Source organism: Bos taurus, chromosome X (genome assembly GCF_002263795.3).
Source record: "Bos taurus isolate L1 Dominette 01449 registration number 42190680 breed Hereford chromosome X, ARS-UCD2.0, whole genome shotgun sequence".
Lineage (NCBI taxonomy): Eukaryota > Metazoa > Chordata > Mammalia > Artiodactyla > Bovidae > Bos > Bos taurus.
Genome location: NC_037357.1, coordinates 53380747 through 53406004, shown reverse-complemented (window position 1 = coordinate 53406004; position 25258 = coordinate 53380747). Strand labels below are relative to the sequence as shown.

At 43.2% G+C, this 25258-nt stretch overlaps 1 protein-coding gene across 23 annotated transcripts in view; it reads right to left on the bottom strand.

Annotated features, from left to right (window-relative positions):
* The window catches only part of IL1RAPL2 (interleukin 1 receptor accessory protein like 2), a 1479614-nt gene that overhangs the window by 1151090 nt on the left and 303266 nt on the right, over window positions 1-25258 (bottom strand). The window contains exon 1 of one of the 23 annotated variants that reach the window (XM_024988507.2): window positions 20978-24441. The exons of the other annotated variants lie outside the window; for them this stretch is intronic. The gene's annotated coding sequence lies outside the window, so the exon portion shown is untranslated. Of the gene's footprint in view, window positions 1-20977; window positions 24442-25258 lie in introns of those variants that run through there. 23 annotated transcript variants of the gene reach the window in all.

The window sequence follows — 25258 nt, the reverse complement described above, 5'->3', positions numbered from 1 at the left end:
ATGAACCCAAAGAGATCCACATAAAGACACGTGCTGTACTTAGTTGCTCAGTCATGTCCGACTCTTTGCGACCCCATGGACTGCAGCCCGCCAGGCTCCTCTGTCCATGGAGATTCTCTAGGCAAGAATACTTGAGTGGGTTGCCATGTCCTCCTTCCATTAAGAAACATCATGACTAAAATAAAATGGCAATAGTTAAAGAGAGGACATTAAAGGCAGAAAGAGAAAAACAAAGGGTCACAAGTGAACCCCCATAAAGCTATAAGTTAACTTTTCTGCAGAAACTTTGCATGCCAGAAGGGGGTGGCATAATATATTTAAAGTGTTGGAAGGAAGAAACCTACAATCTAGGAAACTCTATACTTCAAGGTTATTATTCAGAATTTAGGGAGAGATAAAAAGCTTAGCAGACAAGCAAAAACTAAAGGTTGATCAGTATCAAACTGCCTTCACAAGAAGAGTTCAAGAGTCTTAAGTGATAAATAAGTGACTAAAACAAATTATAGGAAAGGAAATGTCAAACTGGTAAAGGCAAATATACAGTAAAGGTATCATATCTGGTCCCATCACTTCATGGCAAATAGATGGGGGAAAAATGGAAACAGTGACAGACTTTATTTTCTCGAACTCCAAAATCACTGCAGTGACTGCAGCCATGAAATTAAAAGACACTTGCTCCTTAGAAGAAAAGCTATGACAAATCCAGACAGTGTATTGAAAAGCAGAGACATCACTTTGACAACAAAGGTCCAAATAGTCAAATCTACAGTTTTTCCAGGAGTCATGTATGGATGTGAAAGTTGGACCATAAAGAAGGCTGAAGGCCAAGCAATTAATGCTTTTGAATTGTGGTGCTTGAGAAGACTCTTGAGAGTCCTTTGGACAGCAAGGAGACCAAATCAGTCAATCCTAAAGGAAATCAATCCTGAATATTCATTGGAAGGACTGATGCTGAAGCTCCAATACTTTGGCTACCTGATGCGAGGAGCTGACTCACTGGAAAAGATCCTGAATCTGGGAAAGACTGCGGGCAGAAGAAGGGATCAGCAGAATATGAGATGGTTAGAAAGCACCACTGACTCAATGGGCTTCTGTTTGAGGAAAAACTCTGGAAGATAGTGAAGGACAAGGAAGCCTGGCTTGCTGCAGTCCATGGGGTCACAAAGAGTTGGACATGACTTAGCAACTGAGCAACAACAGTGGATCAACTACTTAAATAAGGTATTATGAAGGTTAAAAGACAAAAATATAAAATCAACTACAACTACAATGAACAGCTAAGGAATTAGCATGGAGATGAAATAGATGACCCTAAAAACACAAAACAGGGGGGATGGGGAGTGAAAATGTAAATCTTTTAGAATATGTTTAAATGGATAGTCATTTTAATTCAAAATAAATAGAGTTACAGTTCAAAAAATATAGCTCCATTGTAATCACAAGTCAAAACCCTATAACATAGAATGGATAGACAAGGCCCCACTGTATAGCACAGAGAACTATATTCAATATCCTATGATAAACCATAATAAAAAATATTTAAAAAGAATATATGTATAACTGAAACACTTTGCTGCACAGCAGAAATTAACACATTGTAAATCAAATCCAATTAAAATATTGATTTAAAAAACCTATAATAGATACAAAAAACTAGACAGAAAGGAACACAAACATAACACTAAAGAAAGTCATTAAGCCAAAGTGGAAGAACTAAAAGAAGAAAAAAAGAACCAGAAAACAAGTAACAAAATGGTAATAAGTACATACATATGAATAATCACTTTAAATGTCAACAGACTAAATGCTACAACCGATATACATAGGGAGTTGGATTGAAAAAAGTAAGACCCAACTGTATGCTGGCTACAATAGACTCACTTCATAGATAAAGTCACACACAGGATGGAAAAACTTACTCTATGAAACAGAAATTAAGAGAATTATGGGGTAGCAATATTCAACTCAAAGTAGATTTTTTTAAAGTCTATGATAAAAGACAAAGAAATGAATTAAGTAATGAAAAAGTGACCAAAACAAGAAGTCAATATTTGTAAACATATATGCACCTAAATACATGAGCACCTAAATATATTAAAGCAAATATATAAAGCAAATATTAACAGACATAAAGGGAAAACTGACAGTAATACAATAATGATGATGGGCTTTAATACCCTTTATACATTAATAGACACATCACCCAGATGGAAAGTAAATAAGGAAACAGAGGCCTTAAATGACCAGTTGAACATAATAGATATCTAAAGGACATTCCATCAAAAAATTAGCAAAATAAACAATATTTTCAACTGTACAAGGAATGTTCTCCAGGATTGATTACAGGCTAAGCCACAAAAGAAGGCTCAACAAATTTAAGGATATAGGAATTAAACATCTTTTCCAACCACAATATTACTAAGCTAGAAATCAATTATAGGAGGACACTAAACAACATGCTACTAAAAAGAAATGGGTCAATGAAGAAATCAATAGGAAATCTGAAAATACACTGAGACGAGTGAAAATTAAAAGACAACTTGCCAAAATCTATTGGAGTCCCAAAATCAGTTCTAAGAGTGAAGTTTATAGAGACTCAGGCCTACTTCAGAAACAAGAAAAATCTAAAAAAAAAAAAAAAAAAAAAATCAAAATCTGGTTCTAAAAAAAATTAGAAAAAGAGGAACAAACAAAGCCCAAAGTCAAAACAGACAACAACAAAAAAATAGAAATAGGAAAGACAATGAAACCAAGACCTAGTTTTTAAACAATTCTTAAAAATTTGTAGGCAATTAGCCAGGCTCATTAAGAAAAGAGAACACAATATATGAAAGAGGAAAAATTACAATTAATATCACAAAAATACAAACAATCATAAGAGAATAGTATAAACAGTTATATGCCAACAAACTTGACAACCTAGATGAAATGCATAAATTCCTGGAAACAAACAATCTTCTAGGTCTGAATCAGGAAGAAACAGACAACCCAAACAGACCAATTACTAGTACTGACATTTAATCAGTAATGAAAAAAAACTCTCAACAAACAGAAATCCAGAACTATAATATACAACTTCACTGGAGAATTCTACCAAACATACAAAGAAATTATACTTATTCTTCCAAAATTATTCCAAAAAGTTGTAGAGGAGGGAACATTTCTAAATTCTTTCTATGAGGCCACCATTATCCTGATACAAAAACCGACAAACATTCTACAAAAAAATAAAATTACAGGCTAATATCCCTGATGAATATATATGGGAAATGCTCAACCAAATACTAGCAAATTAATACCACAATATGTAAAGAGAATCATAGTCTATGATCTAGGGGTATTTATTCCAAGGATGCAAGAGTGGTTCAATATCCACAGATCAACCAATGGAATACACTACATTAACAAAAAGAAGTATAAATATCCTCTCAATAGATGCAGAAAAAGCATTTGACAAAATGACATATATTTATGTTAAAACTCTCAACAAAGGTGGAATAGAGTGAGTATAGTTCAGCATATGTTGAGCTTCCCTGGTGGCTCAGACAGTAAAGAATGCACCCACAATGCTGGAGACCTGGGTTCAATCCCTGGGTTGGGAATATCTCCTGGAGAAGGGCATGGCAATCCACTCCAGGATTCTTGCGTGGAGAGCCCCAATGGACAGAGGAGCCTGCCGGGCTATAGTCCATGAAGTCACAAAGAGTCAGACACGACTGAGTGACTAAGCACAGCACATCTCAACATAATAAAGGCTATTTATGACAAAGTCACAACTAACCTCATACTCAGTGGTGCAAAACTGAAACCTTCTCCTCAAATCTGGAACAAGACAAGGATGGCAATTCTCATTATTTCTATTTAACATAGCATTGGCCGTCCTACCCTTAGGAATCGAACAAGTAAAAAGAAATAAAAGGTATGCATATTGGAAGAGAAGTAAACCTGTCGCTACTTGCAGATGACATCATACTATATATAGAAATCCTTAAAGTCTCTACCAAAAACAGCATTAGAATAAATAAACTTAGTAAAGTTGCATGGTACAAATTAGTATTCAGAAACATGTTGCTTTTTTATACACTAATAATAAGTTACCAGAAGGAGAAGGAAAATAATCCCATTGCAAACAATTGCAAAAAAAAAAAAGAATAAAATAGCTAGGAATAAACTTAACCAAGGAGGTGAAAGACCTAAGACTTAATGAAGTACCTATAAAAACATCTATGATATTTCTCACAGAACTGTAACAAATAATCCTAAAATTTTATGGGACCAAAAAGACCCCAAATATCCAAAGCCATCTTGAGAAAAAAGAACAAAATTGGAGGTATCATGCTCTCTGAGTTCAGAATATACATAGATATAATACTCAAAACAGTATAGTACTGAAACAAAAACAGACACATCGATCAATGGAATAGATAAGAGAGCACAGAAATAAGGCCACAGACATATGGTCAATTAATCTATGACAAGTGATACAAGAATACACAATGGGGAAAAGACAGTTTATTCAATCAGTGGTGCTGGGGAAACTGGACAGCTATATGTAAAATGAGACTAGAACATTTTCTTAGACCATATACAAAAATTAACTGAAATGGATTAAAACCTAAATGTAAGATTTGAAACCATAAAATTCCTACATGAAAACAAAGGCAGTACACTATTTGATAAAAAGTCTTAGCAGTACTTTAGGGACCTAGTAAAATTAAAAGCTTTTGCATAGGAGAGGTAATCATAAACAAAATGAAAAGACAACCTACTGAATCAGAGAAGATATCTAAATGATATGTCTGATAAGGGTTGATATCCAAACTATATAAGGAGTATATAAAACTCAATATCAGAAAAGTAAATAAAACTATTAAAAATGGGTACATTTCCTGAATAGGCATTTTCCCAAAGACAACATACAAATATTCAACAGGTATATGAAAAGATCCTCAATATCTAATCATCAGGAAAATGCAAATGAAAACTACATTGGGAAATCTTACACCTGTCAGAATGCCTATCATTAAAAAAGACAACAAATAATAATGTTGGTGAGGTTACAGAGAAAAGAGAACTCTAGTACACTATTGGTGGGTACATAAATTGGTACACACACTATGGAAAATAGTATGACAGTTCCTAAAAAAATTAAAAGTAGAACTACCATATGATCCAACAATTCCATTGTTGCATATACATCTGAAGAAAAAAAAAGCACTACTTTGAAAAGCTATATGTACCCCAATATTCACAGCAGCATTATTTACAGTAACTAAGACAGGGAAGCAATGCAGGTGCCCATCAACAAATGAATGCAAAAAGAAATCCAATACATACATATATATGAAATGGAATATTACTCAGCCATAAAAAGATTAAGCTTTTGCCATTTGTAATAACACGGATGGACCTGTAAGGTATTACAATTAGTGAAATAAACCAGACAAAAAAGACAAATACTGCAAAATATCACAGGTAAAATATAAGAAACAAAACAAACAAATGAATATAACAAAATAGAAAGAAACTCACAGATACAGAGAATAAACTAGTGCTTGTGAGTGGGGAGAGTGGTGGCAGGAGTGGCAACACAGGGGAAAGGGACTAAAAGGCACATACTCTAAGGTATAAAATAAGATACAAGGATGTAATACACAGGGAATATAGTCCCTATTTCATAACTTTAAATGGAGTATAATCTATAACAATATCACATTACTATGTTGCACACCTGAAAGTAATATAATACTATAAATCAGCTTTCAGTTCAATTGCTCAGTCATCTCCGACCCTTTGCGACCCCATGGACTGCAGCACGCCAGGCCTCCCTGTCCATCACTAACTCCCGGAGCTTGCTCAAATTCATGTCCATTGAGTCGGTGATGCCATCCAACCATCTCATCCTCTGTTGTCCCCTTCTCTCCTGCCTTCAATCTTTCCCAGCATCAGGGTCTTTTCCAATGAGTCAGTTCTTTGCATCATGTGGCCAAAGTATTGGAGCATAAGCTTCAGCATCAGTCCTTCCAATGAATATTCACAACTGATTTCCTTTAGGATGGACTGGTTGGATCTCCTTGCAGTCCAAGGGACTCTCAAGAGTCTTCTCCAACACCACAGTTCAAAAGCATCAGTTCTTTGGTGCTCAGCTTTCTTTATGGTCCAACTCTCACATCCATACATGACTACTGTAAAAACCATAGCTTTGACTAGATGGACCTTTGTTGGCAAGGTAATGTCTCTGCTTTTTAATAAAATCAAATTTCAATATAATCAAATTAATATAATTTAATAAATCAGCTATACTTTGATAAAAACTTTAAAGTCTTCTTAGCAACTCTGAAGGTCTGAGCTTAGGTTAGGTTGTAGACCATGCACTGGTTGTTGCACTGGTCTTGATGAAGTTGGATTCTTCTAGAAGAGTTCAGCCATAGATATTAGGGCATAGAAATTGATCAATTAATCCAAGAATGAGAGGAGTTCTGAACAGGTTTAATGACAAGATGATTCTAGAATTAGATAAGACTAGCAAGAGGAACATATGACAAGACTTAGGCTGGATAAGAGACAAAGAAATATTAGTAAGGAGTCGGCAAAACTTCTCACTAGGCTCAACTTGAGAATCAAACACTCTCAGCTTTAAAGCAAAAGTTTCAGGGGTGATCCCACTATAAATTTCAGTTGTGAAATACAGGTATCTTCCTATCAGCAGACTATTAAGTACCATTCAAATTATAGATGGACTTTTTGATTAATATGTACTATGGTACTAATGCCTTAGATTACTTGAAAGTTGCTCAGTCGTGTCCGACTCTTTGCGACCCCATGGACTATACAGTCCACGGAATTCTCCAGGCCAGAATACTGGAGTCTGTAGCCCTTTTCTTCTCCAGGGGATCTTCCCAACCCAGGGGTTGAATCCAGGTCTCCCACATTGCAGGCAGATTCTTTACCAGCTGAGCCATAAGGGAAGTCCAGAAAACCAAAATCAAAAAGTTAAGAGGGCTATATCCATGCCGCAATCTGAAGCTCTGATTCAATTGTTAATATCATGCATCTTTGTGATTATAGAAGTAACATATCTTAATTGTAGAAAATTTGAAAGCTAAACAAAGGAACTAAAAGTGACCTGTTACAACAGCATTCAGGAAAAATAAAATATACTATCTTAGCATATATGCATATACCTACTTTTGTATCATGTTTAAATGCACAGGTTCTAGAGCAAAACTGGTTATTTTCTCATCCCAGAATAGTCATTTCAATAGCTTTGTGACTTTTTAGGCAAATCACTGAACTTCTGTGTCTCCATTTTTTCTATTTAAAATACAAATAAAAATGCTACCTACCTTCCAGTGAGATAGGTTATGATAAAATGATTATATATATATAGCACTTAGAACAATGCCCAGAATATAAGTAGTCCAAAGTAGAGGATAGCTATCATTACTGTGTGTAATATAGGAGAGTCTGGTCATAGTTCTTGGTTCAAACTCAGTGTCAGAACCACTCACTAAAAATATCAAATAAGAACTAGTGGGTAGACATCAGGGAAATGGATTTTTATTTTTATTTTTTTGTATCCTAGAAAGCTCAAGGCAGATATTTTATCCAGGGAGATGTCAGCACTGATCTGGCTCTTTCCTCAGTAAAATATTTGGCCTTGTTAATGTTGAGTAGGGTTCAAGAAGCAGTAGAGCCTATTAGTTCTAAATACTCCTTAAATAGAAGTACAAAGATTGTTAGTACAAGGTGTTCCCCCCCGCCCCCCCGCCCAGAAAAGTGATGACAGTATGAGTAGAAAAAACTAATGCTGCAGGGGAGAAAAATATGCTATTTTTTGAGTCTGACAGGACTGTTCCCTGTACAGATAGTGGCACTGGCAGCTGTAAATCTATAGGGAACTAGGGACCAGATTAAGCCCATGCTAAGATATGCTGCACCTGTTCCCATTTTATGAGGCTTTTTCCTTGTCTCAGGAAAGAACCTTAAATCAGGAAATTACAATGTGTGGTCCTTTCCCCACCAATCTATAACTTACCAGAAATAATGCAGGCATTATTTAATGAAGTGAGATGTGAAATACTATAACTTTAGGCATGCATTTATAGGGCTTTATCCCAGGTGGCTCAGTGGTAAAGAATCCGTCTGCAATGCTGGAGATGTGGATTCAATCCCTGTTTTGGGAAGATCCCCTAGAGAAGGAAAGAGAAACCCACTCCAGTATTCTTGCCTGGGACATCCAATGGACAGGGAAGCCTGGCGGACTACAATCCATGAGGTCACAAAAGAGTCAAACATGACTTAGCAACTAAACACTAACAACAATGACAATCTATTTATAGTACAAAAATAAAAATACAAATAGCATAATTATTTGGGTGTGGTTAGCAGATGAAAAGTTGTATTTTGGAGTAAAAATACGGCGTTGTCTGTCATATATTGTAATTTTCATCCCAATTTATCTGTTATTATTGTGTTTTACACATATATATCTTCAATGTAAAGTAAAACGATTGATTCTTCTTAAAACTATTGATTCTTCTTAACTTTTTCTATTATTAGGAATTCTTTCCAATTTTGTTTTATGCAGGTTATTATATGCATTCCTTTTTTCCACATTTATCATTTGAATCCTTCTGAAATTTGCCATCTAGCTTTGACTAGCTTATTGTGTAAATGATAGAAGCATAATAAACTGCCACCATGCAGCAAGTATTTGAGTATTGTGTATTGAGTATTTTACCTGTATCTGCATTATATCACGTTATTATTCTCATTGTAAGTCTAAACAATTAAAAACAAAAATTTTTTAAAGAAAAATCCAAAATCCCTCCACCAATAACTAACATTTTGGTGAACAATTTTCTATAGGTTTTCATGTTTATAAGCACATGTAGCTATACAGAAATATATAAAAATAAGAAGAAATTGAATTATGCTGCTTTGTAATCTTTTCCATTAAATTATATACAAATATATTTACATATCAATAAATGTACATCTACATTATCTTTAATTTGTACATACTAATTGGCTAAATTCACATCATCCCAATTTAACTAGTCTATCCACTATTATAGCCAGTTAACTTGTTTCCAAAGTATTGCCACTATAAACAAAGTACACAAAAAAATGTTAAGCTTTTTTGTGTATGTATCTTGTATTATTTGCATTTATGTTTTTACAATAAACTTTTAGTAAAATCACTAGCTTATAGAAGGTATGTACATTTCACATTTGTATACAAATTGCTAAATAACCCTCTGGAAATGTACTGAGTTAACAGTGCATTAGCTCATCCATATCCCTACACTGTGTTTTCTTAATGCCATAAATCTTCTCTAATCTGATAGGTGAAAACTATTAGTTTCTATTTTCAAAGTGAGTTTGTCTACTGGTATTCTTTTATGAATATTATTTTCATAACTTTTCACCATTTTTCTGTTAGACATTTACTTTATATTTGACATGTAGAATCTTTATATATTAAGAATATCTAATATTTATATCAGATATTTTTTTCCTAGTTTGCTGTTTTTTCAATCTTGATTATAGTATATTTTTGGCCATAGAGCTTTTTTGAAGGTAAAATTTATTAGTATTTTCTTTGAGTTATTGGTCTTCATAAAGTGATTAGAAAATCTTTAACTTTGAAACTATAAAATTATAAATATATGTTAAGTAAGAATATATAAACTTTTAAATGTATATATGTATACTTTAAAATTATTTTCCCTTATAGGTTATTACAAAATATTGAGTATAGTTCCCTGCACAGTATATTGAATATAGTTCCCTGGGAGGTCCTTAATAGTTGTCTATTTTATATCAATATACAGTTGTGTGTATATGTTATTCCCAAACTTCTAATTGATCATTTCCCCTCTTTCCCCTTTGGTAACCATAAGTTTGTTTCCTATGTCTGTGGGTCTGTTTCTGTTTTATATACACATTCATTTGTATCCTTTTTTTCCCTAATTCCACATATAAGCAATATCATATGGTATTTGTCTTTCTCTGTGTTGGCTCACTTCGCTTAGCATGACAATCTCTAGGTCTATCTGTATTTCCCTTTATAGTTTAATTTTTTTACACTTAAATCTTTGACCCAACTGGGACTTTTTTAGTGTGAAAAAAACACAACTGGGACTTTGATTTACATACTGAGCCCTGTTGTCCTAAGTGCATTTATTGAAAAGCCTGTCCCTTCTCCTAATCCATGGGTTTGAAATAACTCTTTATCACATCTTAAAATCCATAGCATATTTGGAAATACTTTACTATTTCCAAAGAAACAGACACACATTGGAAGGACTGATGCTGCAGCTGAAGCTCCAATACTTTGGCCACATGATGCAAAGAACTGGCTCATTGGAAAGGACCCTGATGCTGGGAAAGATTGAAGGCATAAGGAGAAGGGGACGACAGAGGATGAGATGGTTGGATGGCATCACCAACTCGATGGACATGAGTTTGAGCAAGCTCCGGGAGTTGGTGATGGACAGGGAAGCGTGGCGTGCTGCAGTCCATGGGGTTGCAAAGAGTCAGATACGACTGAATGACTGAACTGAATCATTAGTCACATGACTTTGGACAACCTGAACTATGACTCCTGTGACTGAGGAACTGAATTTTTAGTTGTATTTAATTGTAATCATTTTAAATTTGTATAATCACATGTTTATCAGATAGCAATTCTAGAAAAGAACTATTTTTAAAAAATCACATCTCTATTATACTTCTTAACTGCATTATTGTTGTTGTTCAGTTGCTGAGTCATGTTCAACTCTTTGCAACCCCATGAACTGTAGCATGCCAGACTTCCCTCTCCTTCACTATCTCCTTGAATTTGCTCAAAACCATGTTCACTCAGTCAGCGATGCCATTCAACCATCTTGTCCTCTCTCCTGTCCTCCTGTCCAACCTTCTCCTCCTGTCCTCTATCTTTGCCAGCATCAGAATCTTTTCCAGTGGGGTCGGCTCTTTGGATCACATGGCCCAAGTATTTGAGCTTCAGCATCAGTCCTTCCAGTGAATATTCAGGGTTGATTTCCATTAGGATCAACTGGTTTGGTTGTAGCATTATTGGATGATAATAAAATTGGCCATTTCCTATTTAACCTGTAGCTATCATTTTGACAGAGATTTTCAGTGAAGTACTAAGGCTAACGTTGAAATTTCAATGGCAACTCAATGAAATATGTAATGAATGCCCCCCTGTATTCATGACACTCAGCAGAATAAGAGATAGATTTGATAACCTTCTACAAGTTTAAACTTTAGTAGATGTGATACAGTGCTGCTGCTGCTGCTAAGTCGCTTCAGTCGTGTCCGACTCTGTGCGACCCCATAGACGGCAGCCCACCAGGCTCCCCCATCCCTGGGATTTTCCAGGCAAGAACACTGGAGTGGGGTGCCATTTCCTTCTCCAATGCATGAAAGTGAAAAGTGAAAGTGAAGTTGCTCGGTCGTGTCTGACTCTTGCGACCCAATGAACTGCAGCCCACCAGGCTCCTCCATCCATGGGATTTTCCAGGCAAGAGGCCTGGAGTGGGGTGCCATTGCCTTCTCCTTTGACTATGGAGCATTAGAGAGAAATTAGGGACGGATACATGGAAGAGGTGGCACTAAAGCTGCTGCTTCTTGAATACAGTTCATTCTCAACAGGCAGAGAATTAGAGATGGGAGGGACTGAAGAAGTCCACAATAAACGAATGGCATAAGAAAAACCGTAAATTATGGATAATAAAAGGTTATGTTGCACAATGGTGAATGGTTTGGTTCCACTAGATCATCATGTGAGCAGCAAGGTAGTGAGAAATAAGGCTGACTATGGTATATATACACAATGGAGTATTACTCAGCCATTAAAAAGAATACATTTGAATCAGTTCTAATGAGATGGATGAAACTGGAGCCTATTATACAGAGTGAAGTAAGCCAGAAAGAAAAACACCAATACAGTATACTAACACATATATATGGAATTTAGAAAGATGGTAACAATAACCCTGTGTACGAGACTGCAAAAGAGACACCGATGTATAGATCAGTCTTATGGACTCTGTGGGAGAGGGAGAGGGTGGGGAGATTTGGGAGAATAGCATTGAAACATGTATAATATCATGTATGAAACGAGTCGCCAGTCCAGGTTCGATGCACGGTACTGGATGCTTAGGGCTGGTGCACTGGGACGACCCAGAGGGAGGGTAGGGGAGGGAGGAGGGAGGAGGGTTCAGGATGGGGAACGCGGGTATACCTGTGGCAGATTCATTTCTATATTTGGCAAAACTAATACAATATTGTAAAGTTTAAAAATAAAATAAAATTAAAAAAAAAAAAAAGAAATAAGGCTGACTAGGTACGCCAATGCTAAATCTCAAAGGACCTCAGATTCTGACCAAAGAATCTGCTCCTGACTTTATAGCTAGTAGAGAGAGAATGAAGTTGTTTTAGACTAGTATCATCTAAGCTCTGAACCTCAGAGCAATAATAGATTTCTGGTATCAATAAAATAAAGTTTTCCAACTTAAATATATTACCTTGGAGAAATCACTGAAATATTTGGATGCTTGCTTTCTAGCATTTGTAATATAGGAAGAATCATGCACCTCACAAGATCATTTTGAACATTAAGCAAGATAAGGAAAGGGAAATGCATTTAACAAAGTATAAAACATGCACAATATAAATGTTAAAAATTCATAACAGAGTATGCTGTGGGTGCTCAGTCATGTTCAACTCTTTGGGATCACATGGACAGTAGCCTGCCGGACTTCTCTCTCCATGCAATTTCACAGGCAAGAATACTGCAGTGGGTTGCCACTTCTTCCTCCAATAACAAAATATAGTGACCTAGATAATTCTTATAGTGATACACAGCCAAGTAAGCCAGGACAAGGCAACCTATTCAGGAATACATAGTAACAGACTAAAACACAGAAGACTCTACAACACAGTCTTAATAATTTTTTTATAAAGGCATAATTTCATAAGGCAAACTGATAGGATAATCTATCTTATTTGAGTCCCTTGATATTTACACGATCTGGGTTCATAGTAACAGGTCACCCAGTTCAATCTACCAAATCTGATATTTGAATTCCCACCAAATACTTGGCCACATTATGTACAGTGGTGAAGAACTGTGTATGTGCAGAACACATTATGTAGTACAGGGGTATAGAACTTTCTAAGGTTACAGTACAAAGTACTGAATTTATTCAGTTCAGTTTCTCAGTCTTGGCCAACTGTTTGCGACCCCATGGACTGTAGCACGCCAGGCCTCCCTATCTATCAACTCCCAGAGTTTACTCAAACTCATGTCCATGTCAGAAAAGTCTTTGTGACTTGGTAACAGTGCATACCATTCAATCCACTCACTATGTATTCAACACTTTTAACTAACCAGTTAAAAGCTCTTCAGGAAGATTACTTCTAATATGCAGAATATATTGGAGAGCAGAGCAAAGATAATGAGAGGTTTTTATAGTAGACCAGGTCAAGAATCTGGACTGGGAAAGAAGGAGGCAAAGGCAGGATGAGGGAGGGAAGAGAGGATGGAAACAGCAGGCCAGGTTACAGGAAGAGAGGGGGCAAAAGGAAGGGCCTGGGGATGGAGAGGAAAGGCGGAGGGAGGAGAGGGGACATAGGGCAAGGGGAGGGCCATGAGGGAGAAACTGAGTGGGCAATGGAGATGAAAAACATAGAGGAATCGAGGGAAGCGAGGAACGGGAGGGAGAACAGAGAGGAAGGAGATGAGAGGGGGCTAGATAAAGGGGAGGAGGACAGTGAGGCAGGGGTGGGGGATGCAGAGAACAGGGTGGGACAGAAAGACTGGCTGGGGGGTTCAAGAGGATGGGTTGGGGGAGTGGGAGACTCAACAGAAGGGGAAGGGGGGCCAAGTGGAAGAAGAAAGGGGGACCCAGTGGAAAGGGCAGGAGATGCAGAGAATGGGACAGGGACAGAGAGGAAGGAGCAGCCAGCGGACCAAGAGGAAGGGGCAGGAGTGAATGAAAGAGGTGGGGGGAACCAAGGGGAAAATGGGAAAGGGAAAGGGGGACTGAGTGGAAGGGGAGAAGGGGTAGAGGGCAGAAGGGGAAGGGGGACTGATTGAAAAGGAAAAGGAGACCAAGTGGAAAGGACAAGGACCGGTGCGCAGAGAAGGGGATGGGAATGGAGAGAAAGAGAACCAGAGAGAAAGAGTTTTGGGGACCGAACAGAATCGGGGGAGACAGAGCAGAAGGGGAGGGGGAACTGAATGGAAGGGAAGGGGTGAACTGAACTAAGGGGAGGGGGGTAACAGAGGGGAAGGGGGGACCAGGTGGAAGAGGAATGGGGGCCTCAGTGGAACGTGCCAGGGATGCAGAGATGGAGAGGAAAGACCAAGAGGAAGGGGTGGGGTGAGGAAACCGAGCAGAAGAGCAGATGGACCAGGGGTACAAAGTGGAAAGGGATGGGGAACCAAATGGAAGGGGAGGGGGATGGAGAGCAGGGGACACAGTGGAAGGGAAGAGGAGAACTAAGTGGAAGGGGCACGATGCAGAGAAGAGGACCTGAGAGAAAGGACTGAGAGGAAGGGGTGGGGGAAACTGAGCAAAAGGAGTGTACTGAGTGGAAGGGGAGTGGGGAATGGAGAGAGGAGGACAGAGCAGAAGGGGAGAGGGGAACTGAGTGGAAGCAGAATGGGGGACTGATTGCAAGGGACTGGGTAACCAAAGGCAAGGGAGGAAGGACTGAAAGGGGAAGGGGGACCCCGAGTGGAAGGGGCGGCAGATGCAGAGAAGGGGATGGGGACAGAGAAAGGGTGGGGGGAATCAGTGGAAGGTGTTGGGGGGACCAATGGAAGGGGGTGGGTGTACTGAGCAGAAGGGGTGGGTGACAGAGAAAGGATCCCAGGGTAAGGGGTGGGGGATGCAGAGAAAGAGGAAGGGGACAGAGAGAAAGGACTGAGCAGAAGGGGTGGGGGGACCCAGTCGAAGGGGTTGGGGGGACCTAGCGTAAAGAGTGGGCGGTGCAGAGAGGAGGGGGACAAAGAAAAAGGACTGAGAGGAAGGGGTGGGGGGATTAAGTTGAAGGGCAAAGGGGGACTGATTGAAATGGGAAGGGGGATGCTGAGAAGGGGATGGAGACTGAGAGGAAGGGCAAGGGGACCAAGCCAAAGGGGTGGGGGAATGGAGAGGAAGGGGAGGGGTTCTGAGTGTAATGGTGGGAGGACGGAGAAGGGGTCCCAGGGGAAGGAGTGGGGGGTGCAGAGAAAGGGAGGGGAACAGAGAAAGGACTGAGAGGAAGGGGAGGGGGGCCATCAGAAGGGGAGGAAGAATGGAGAGGGAGCACTGAGTGGAAGGGAATGGGGGACCGATTGCAAGCCAAGGGGGGAACCAAGGGGAAGGGGGGAATACTGAAAGGACAATGGGGACCTGGGGACCGGGCAGAAGTGGAAGGGATCGGGAGGAAGGGGAAGGAGGGACTGAGTGGAAAGTGTGAGGGGTATGCAAAGAAGGGGATGGGGACGGAGAGAAAGGACCGAGAGGAAGGGGTGGGAGATGCAGAGAATGGGATGAGGAAGGAGAGGAAGGGTGGGGGGATGGAGAGGAAGGGGCAGGAGGAACCAAGGGGAAGAGGGGCTGAGTGGAAAGGGTGGAAGATGCAGAAAAGGGGATGGGAACTGAGAGAAAGAGTAGGGGGACCAAGTGCAAGGGGGTGGGGGTGAACCGATGGAGGGGAAGAGGGCACAGAAGGGGAAGGAGGAACGGATTGAAATGGCAAGGGAGACAGAGTGGAAAGGATGACGGGGTGGGGTGTAGAGAAGGGGATGGGGATGAAGGGTGGCAGGATCAAGTCAAAGGGTGGGGGGACCGAGAGGAAGGGGAGGGGGACCGAGCAGGAGGGGCTGGGGACCAAGAGGAAGGGGAGGGAGAGTTGGGGGGAACAGCAGAAAGAGAGGGAGGATGGAGGGGCGACCAAGCAGAAAGGGAGGGGGCAACTGACCAGAAAGGAATAGGGGACCCACTGCAGGGGGAATGAGGGACTAATTGTAGGGGGTGGGGGAAATCAAGGGGAAGAGGAGGGGGCTCAGTGCGCAGATGCAGAGACTGGGATGGGGGCTGACAGCAAGGACCAGGAGGAAGGAGTGGGGAAACGGAGAGGAAGGGGTGGGAGGAACAGACCTGAAGGAGGGGTTACCGAGCAGGAGGGGAACCAAAGGGGAGAGGGGACTGAGGGGAAGGGGTGGGGGGAAGTGAGTGGAAGAGGGGAACAAGTGAAAGGGGAAGTGGAACCGAGTGGAAGAGGGGGAATGCAGGGGAAGTGGGACAGAGAGGAAGGGTGGGGGGACTGAGCTGAAGAGGAGTGGGGACCAGTTGGAAGGGGCTGGGAGAATCCAGTGGAAGAGGAGGGAGGGGCCTATTGAAATGGGAAGAGGGACCAAGTGGAAGGGGCAAGGGATACAGAGAAGGGGATGGGAGAGGTAGGGTGGAGGGACCCAGTGGAAGGGGAAAGTGGGAAGGATTGAAAGGGGAAGCGGGACCAAGTGGAAGCGGTGGGGGACGCAGAGAAGGGGATGGGTGGAGGGAAAGGGTAGGGGGACCCATCAGAATGGTGGGGGATGCAGAGAAAGGGGAAGGGGATGGAGAGAAAGGAAGGAGAGGAAGGGTTGGGGGGGACAAAGAGGAAGGGGAGGGGGCACCAAGGGGAAAGGGTGGGGGATGCAGAGAAGAGGATGGTGATGGAAAAGAAGGGTGGAGGGACCTAGCCTAAGGGGAGGGAGGACAGAAGGGGGAACCAAGGGGAAGGGGAGGGGCACCGAGCAGAAGGGGAGGGATTCAGAAAGAAAGGACTGAGAGGAAGGGGCAGGGGTGGGGGGACCCAGAGGAAGGGCCGAGGAGTGGCTGTGAGGAAGAACAAGGGGAAGAGAGCAAGGACAGGGAAAAAGAAAAAGAATCTAGAGGACTTGAAAGGGAGAGGCAATAGTAATAGAAGAGAAAAGGTATTTCAGAGACAGAACTTGGGGCATATAACAAGATGCAAGAGGCAGGAATGGAAGGACACACAGGAGTCATAGATGACTGAGAATTAGTGTTTGAATACATTTTACATGCCAATAAAACACCCAGTAATGGAATAAAGGAAGTTAGATATAAAGTATGTTGGAACTCAGGAGAAAAGCCAAGGAACAGCTACATTAAGAGGTGAGATTTAAGAACAAGAAGGCAGGAAGGCAGCTAAAGCTGGGCTCCTTGGCACAGAGAATATGTGTTTAGGTTGATTGATCAAAGACTTGGAGCAATACCTGTGTCTGGGGACGCCCAAAAGAAACTGGCCCACGATGGACTCACTCTAGTGCCTCTGGTCTCAGTGAGAAGCAGTTCAAAGTGAACTAGCCCAAAAAGTCTGAATTCATTGCTGGCTTTGGCCAAATGGACCCATGAAGTACATCTTTTCATCAGGTCTTATATTGGCCAGGCATGTTTTACCCTGGAATCCCTTGACAATGACAGCTTAGAGTCTAAATTTCATAAGAAGCTTATTTTCAAGTCCTAGCTCAGGATAATTAAAGCACACATTGCACATTCAACATTTATCTTTCTCCACCAAGTTGGCTCTGAACACAGCTTCTTGGTGTAGGCTCAGGAGACAAACCTCAGGGGTTAAGAGTTGCGGGCTGCTAGCTATGACTAGAAACCAGCCCTGAGAAGCCCTGTTAGGCCACATCTTGAGATTGGGTGGTAATTTGCCTTACTTTTAGGTCTTATTACTAAACAGCTGAAATTTGGGATGTTTTTTATTTCTTCCATTTGGGTCACAGGGCATTTTCACCAAGGAGATTATAGTACCTTTTCAAATGGAGAAGGCAACATGTGCATTCTTCTAACAGTTCTGGCTCCTATCAGTACTGCCACAGTCAAAGAAATATCCAAGTCCAAGGGAGAAAATGTAGTTTTTTTCTCCTTTAAGTTTCATCATATTACAGCAACCTGTCACAGAATCTACTCAAACCATTAAGTTGTACACAGGACTGACTCCCTTTCAGGAACAGATAGAAACATACAATTGTGTTTTACCAAAGTATGATCATTTCAACCATATTTTAATCCATTTCACTTTCTCAGCCTATCCTCTTCTCAAACAGCAAATGTTTTACCCTGAGCCATTTCAATGATTTATGCAAGCCAACTTAATTGATAAAGTGAAGTTTTTTTTTTTAAACAAAGCTGGAATAGTTTTTCTTTCTTATAAGGGTGAACTCTTTAGAGCCCCGGTTCCCAACCTCTGGGCCATGGACCACTTCTGCCAGATTAGTGACAATATTAGATTAGAAATCAAGTGTACAATAAATGTAATGAACTTGAATCATCCCAAAACCATCCCCCCCACCACCGCAGTCCATGGAAAAACTGTCCTCCTTAAAACTGGTCCCTGGCACCAAAAAGGTTGGGGACTGCTGCTTTAGAGTATGACTTCTTAAAGCCAAATAAAACTTCAGCTCTTAGTACCTGCAGAGACGTATGTCAAGTGGGTAATTTGGGCTATTCCTCAGGTAGCCATGCCATCCATTACACCCTGCCAAGTAGCATATGCCTGTATGGATTCTATCACTAATTATTGGTAAACAAGGAAGTTCTACTCAATTAAAGAACAGTGTCCCAGGAAAGGAATAGGTAAATCAAGACTCAGACTCAATTTGGTCAGTAAATACTACAATCTAGAGGCACCCCTAAGTTCCCCATACCTGATTAGCACCTTTAGCCTCTGCATCCAGACATCCTGGCATTAGGAGTCTCATAGAAATGGAAAATGGTCCCATTGCTCAACTGGAGTTAAGACCACCCAGAAATTATTGAGGGCCACAGAGACCATACTGTAAAACCAGCTTAAGTCCCTAGCTATTCCACTCTGAAGGTCTGGTCTTGACCCATCAGACAGAAACACAAATGGCCATGGCTCACAGTCACCAGGACATCTTTGGTCACCATGTGCTCCTCCTTCCAACCAGCTGGAGCTAGACTGGGCAAACCAGGAACCTTTGGTGCCACAACATTTTACCTGGATTTAAATACTTTCTATTTAAACTATCTGCTTCAACTGCACGTGATTGCAGGCTATCTACCCCAAGGCAGCCCCCAAGTTGGACAGCTCACACGGTGAGCAGGTGGCTCAGAATCAGAGCCATTGCATCGGGTCCAGCCACAGCACAGCCCAGTCGGATAGCAGTGGCCCTCTAACAGGTTGTTCTGTGCAGGAGGAGTACAAAGGATGGAGTGGGCACAGGTAGGCACTTCCACTACAACCCTGGCTCAGGTATATCTGGAAATTTCACTCACCCTAGGCCCCAGGTTAGTTGCCTCATTCCTGTTTGGGGAAGCAAGTGATGCTGAGAAAAAAAAAAAAAAATGCCTCCTGAGCCACAAGACCAGGCAGAAGCTGAAGACCCTGTTGGCAAGAAGCCCAGTAGCAAAGCATTCAATGAGAACCACTGCCCCTAACTCCTCAAGGAGAGACCATGCCGGGGTTGGCGGCATCAGTGGGGAAGTGGATCTCAGTCCTCCACACCTGTGCTGGACACTTAACTTCTTCCCTCCCAGGGGCCCGGTAACCAAGGCAGCCTTCCTGAGCAGCACAAAGCTGCTAAACCTGCAAGGCTTCAGGGAAAAGTCCTTCCCTTCCTCTCTTTCTCCTTCCTTGGGGGCCTGACCCCCAGCTGTGTGGCATGTTTAATAATCTATAATTTGGCTTCCCTGACCAGGAAAAGAAAGCCTTCTTGAAAGTCAACAGAAGATGAAACTGAATGAACTGGTGGGGGATAGATTATTCCTGAATAGACTCCCGCCAACACACACACACACACCCCAATCCCCCCCCACCCCACCCCCCAGAGTAGCTTTCAGCCAAGAGGTACTTTTCAAACACTCCAGCCCAGGCATAACTTATGTGGGAGGCACTGAGGAAACAAATATGTTTACTAACACCTCCTGCAAATTCCCTGGGTCATAGAGATGGGACCCCCCCATTCTCCCCCCCCCGCGCCCCCACGCCTAGGCCTGGTGGGGGGGGATGGTGCAGGAACTAGGAGGAAACCCTGGAACAGAGAATTCTTATAACTGTACACTTCCTTTGCCAGATCACTCTGCTTAAGAATTTTTTTCTTAAACATCTGATACTGACAAATCAAGCCAGTTGCTCCAATGGCAGACCTAGGGTGGCAAGTCGGGTCACATGCAGTGGCTGTCCCTCCTCTCCCTCTCTGGGGTCCCTTTGCAAGGAGTTAGAAGTGCAGCTTAGCGCTTGTGGCTCCTTTCCCTCGTGCAATGGTTCAGAGAAGGTCACTCAACCCAACCCGAGAAACCAGCTCAAGGGGGAGCAGAGTTTCCTCTGGGACAGGAGACGTGGCGCCCCAGGATCTGAGCTGGGGTCCATTCAGGTTCTCAAGGCAGGCGGGCCTAGATGCCCTCTCTGCCCTCTGATCGCCAAAGCTCTCCTCTGTTTCGGGCTCGCTGGGAATCCCCAGGAGCGGGAATGTATTGCTGGGGAACACTTCACTGTTCCGCCCAGGAGCCACCTTCAGCCCCATCCCCTCGCCCATTGCTCTCCTGGCTTCTGGCACAACTGTGGGTAGAGTCAGAAAGAAGCACTCAGTAGGATAGTGCCTTCCAGGCTACAGAGCCCGTGCTCCAGCCGCAGAGACCACAAAGATACAGCAGGGGAAATGTAATGCACAGGCAGGCGAGCCAGCACCTGCAGGTGGGCTCCAGCTCCTCCTTGGCTAGGAGCCCCTGGCCCTGGGAGCTCTGGTCCCTAAACTTTCTCAGAAGGATAAATGAGGGAAAAGGAAACCGGCAAATGTTGCCTGACGCGGGGACCAGAGATGCAGGAGAGGCAGAGTCCCCGTTGGCCTCAGCCGGCCTGCTCTCTGAAGTCACCTGCACATTCTCCCCTGGCCCTCACCAGCTAACTGTCCGATTTTGAAAATGGGCATTACCTGTCTGAGTCTTGCAAAACAGCCGGGGCGTCCAGCGGGGCTCAAGCCTGCCGTTCCATGTCGGGGCGATCACAGTCCAGGATGAGATAGAGAACTAGGTTGCAGAGAGCCTGGGCTCAAGCTTCCCAGGCGTCAAGGGAGGCTGCCCGAACGCGAGGGGCCCGGAGGAGGCGCAGGGAAGACGGTTGCTTCCAGAGCAGCCAGACAGGGCAGCCCCGCCCGTTTTCTCCAACTCCCAGTCCTAGCCAAAGAGGATGCTAGAAAACTTCTCCGCGCCCAAGGAAGACTTCTAGAGTTCGGCAGCGCTTCTGTGGACTTTAGGGGGAGCTGACCAGGGAGAGGTTTAAAGAGGGCTCCTAAATCACTGAGCCGCTATGCTGGAAACCAGGTGCCTCCTCTTGGCTCCGTGGCCAGAGTCTCCTAAGTCTCCTGCCTCTCAGCCTCTTCCTTCTCCAAGACTTTGCTTCGGAGCAGCCTTACTCCAGCCCCACCTCGTCTTGGCCAAAGGGTGCACGGTGGGAAGCCGCCGCGTCGGCCCGTGGCCCCTACACCCCTCACGAGGCACGCTTGCCCCAGAGGTCCTATAAGCCCTGGCGGCAGTGCAGGCAGCAGGTATGAACTCTGCCTGCCCGCCTCTCTCCTGCCGGTTCGCGGCTCCAACCTTATCTGGGAACCTTCTCCAGCCAGTGCACAAAAGCCTATATTATCTCCCCTAGCTCCGAAGAAGGAGCGGTACTCGGGAAGTGCGCTCCAGGCTTGCCTCACATCCTGCCACCGCGGCTGCCGCCTCCAGAATTTGCCTAGAGCGGGGGTAGGAGGGCAGTGGAAATCACCTACAGCTGCGTCTCGGTCGCTAACAGTTTGGTGCCTCCGGGCTGACTGATTACACCGGGGAGGAGGAGGGGATTAGAGAGAATAGCTCCGGCGCGTCACGGAAAAGGGTTACTGCTGCTCCTCCTCCTCTTCCACACCCCTTTGGATTCCAATCCCGAGTTCCCCCATCCCCTGGTTAAAAAGAGAGAGAGAGAGAGAGAAAAGCACTTCCCTCTTACCTTTCCCGGGAGAAAGTGCGTCCCAGCAGCGCCGTCTAGCGTCTTTACCGGAGTACGCCAGCCTAAAGGGTTAGGCCGAGCGCGGAACCCAGTGAGTGAACGCAGGAAAAACCGCTAAGCAAAGTTTGTCAACTATCCTGATCCCCAGTTCCACCCGTTGAGCAGGTATCTAGTTCAGCCAGGAGTTCGCCTGGTTGGTTCCCCCCAGGCCAGACCCTAGTGTTATTAAAGATGCATGCCACCTAATTGTATTCATAATGTGAGCTTCTGAGTACCAGAGAGGACTCCTCTTTTCCACACCTCCCACATTAGAGATCCTTAAGTCTCTGGGTTCTCCAGACCCGCCGGGCAAACGGTTGGCAAGGAGGGCTGGGACCCCAGGATGGGCTCTGAGATAGAACCCGGGCACCAAAACCAGGCAGTGATTTTTTATGCCATGCGCCTGAGGCTTGCCAGAGGTCCTCCTGACTACGTGAGTCTTCAAGGTCATGAAACCCAGGAGGTCGTCTCTTTAAAAGTGATGGGAGAGAGGGGCAAGGACTCAGGAACTAACAGGGTTTGAAATGCAACAGATAAAGAGACCCGTCTCCATGCCAGGTATCTCCCAGAGCGTTCTGCTCCGCTCACTGGCACCTTGCTGATTAACACACTTAACAGGATTGCTCATTTAACGGGTCAGCTAAGCGCTATGCTCCAGCATTTGCTGCTGCGCTAGGCTCCTATTAATTTGTCTTTCTCTAAGCTCTCTCCAGCTGTTCTCCTGAGGCTACTCCATCGCTCTGCATTAGCTGCGGAGAGTGACACGAGCGAGAGAGCCAAAGACTGAGACAGAGACCGGAATCGACAGCTAGCAACAGAGCGTTCTGTGCGCGCGGCGAGCCGTGCGGACCCACACCTTGCTTCAGCTTCCGTGACTATTTGGCCTCGATCCACTATCCCCTGGACTTTTAAGGCCGAGACTGTGCACAACTAAAGTTACCGTCCCTGTCTCACTTCTCATGACAAGTTTATTAATTCTTTTTTCCCATTGACCATCTCATAAAATTTGGCAGAACCCCACCCTGGAAAATTATTTCTGCAATTGGTTAGGTCCGGGGATCGAGAGAGGTCAGGTGTGGAAGAAAAGGTCCTTTTGGCAGGAACCAAGTTATCCTCCCAGGTGTTTGGTGTTTATAGGCGCAGGGTGGGGGGGGGGAGGGCTGTATTTTGAAACAGCGGAAAGATCTTAGAATTTCTGCTTCTGTTGTCCTCTTTTCAGATACAAGCTCAGTCTTCCGATGGGGACTAGAGAGCCAGTTTTCCCTTGCTCTTTGCTATAGAGCTCATATAAACGTCCTTCTGCCTGAGTGCCTGCCCTGAGCAATCCGGATCACCACTTCCAGCCATCCAGCTGCACCTGCATTAATGTTATTCCGGCTCAACGTAAAGTGCTTCCAAAAAGCTGGGAACTGCAGCAACTCAGGGTGGAAGAACACTGCCTCTTCACATCTCACCTGCCTAATGCCTCCACTCTTGCCTTTAGCATAGCCCAAGCCCTCATGCCCTGGGCCCTAGCTGAGCAGCTAGGCTGTCTATAGGTGAGGCCAACTGGCCAAACCAGGAGAGCTCTCATTTACATATGAAGGTGTTAAGGAGCCAGCAGCCAGGACAAAGGGAGCTAACCCAGGGTAGCAGCCAATAATAAATATCCCTAAGCAATTTGTCAAGTAAACAAGAGATTTTAAAGAAATAACAAGAAACAAACAAACCAAAAATCACCTAGAAAGCACTGTTCCTGTGGAGCCCTTTTATCATCTTTTATGTCCAATTCCACCTAACTTCACTCTAACACTCAGTGCCTTTTTGTATCCAAGTTCTATGTCTCCTGCCCTATCAAAACTCACTCTCCCATGTACCTACCACTCTTTCAGTACTCTTCCTGCTGATGACAATGTGTCGGTGTTCCAGTCTGATAAATACCTAACTAGTCTAGCTAACCTTACTCCCCTGGGTAATATCATCCTTCACCAGAGGCTTTGAGAAGATTTTCCAAATTTGAGGAATTCAGGCACTATGGCAGATTTTCTTTAGATGGAGGAAGGGCTCTTGGTACCCATTAAAGAGGGCTGCTGTTTGGCCTATTCAGCAGTTCTGGCTTATGGTTAAATGAAGTTATTGCAATAGAGTCAAGGAATATAGGAATAAGGAGATCAAACAGGAACAAAATGCCAAGAAGATGGGGAAGGAACCACTGACTTCTCAAAAATAATGTCTGGGACCTTGCTCCTCAAAGTGATATCCATAACCAGCAGCATTGGGGCATCACCTGGGAGCTTGCTAGAATTGCAGAATCTTAGAACCCAGCCCTGGAGAAGGCAATGGCACCCCACTCCAGTACTCTTGCCTGGAAAATCCCATGGACAGAGGAGCCTGGTGGGCTGCAGTCCATGAGGTCGCTAAGAGTCAGACATGACTGAGCGACTTCACTTTCACTTTTCACTTTCATGCATTAGAGAAGGAAATGGCAACCCACTCCAGTGTTCTTGCCTGGAGAATCCCAGGGACAGAGGAGCCTGGTAGGAGGCTGTCTATGGGGCTGTCTACAGAGTCGGACACAACTGAAGCGACTTAGCCGCAGCAGCAGACCCCAGCCCCAGAACTACTGAATTAGAAACTTCACAAGTTTCTTAACAAGAAACTTAACAAGATCCTCAGGTGACCGTAAACACATACTAACAATTGAAAAGCATTTTAAAGAAAACCTTTCAACTCTGCCTCGTCCAGGAGAGGAAAAGGACAGTTAGTGTAATCACCTAAGGATCTAAAAATAGGGTCTGGCACCACCATTGTCAGATGATAAACACCACAGAACAAGGCCAGAAATGAGGCCCAATATATATCAAGTTATAGTTAGCAGCTCTACCTACAGACAGCCTGTTTGCAAAACTGTCCTTAGTTACATGAAGAAATAGATGAGAATGTGTCATAGCTTAAAATAATTCTATCACTACCACTGAACAAACAGATCGATTCCCATGTTCCACTAGAGGAGGGTCAGTATCATCTATTAAGAACAGGACTTTACACAGTTCAGCAAATTATGGGTACTCAATATATGCTCGCCGATTAATGGTGAGAAGAGCTAATAACCATTTAGTGAAGCCAAAAGTATTTATGAAATTAAAAATTGTGATAAGTAGCTTTGCAAAAAAAATAACCAAAAAAATATGCTGAATTGAAATATATCTCT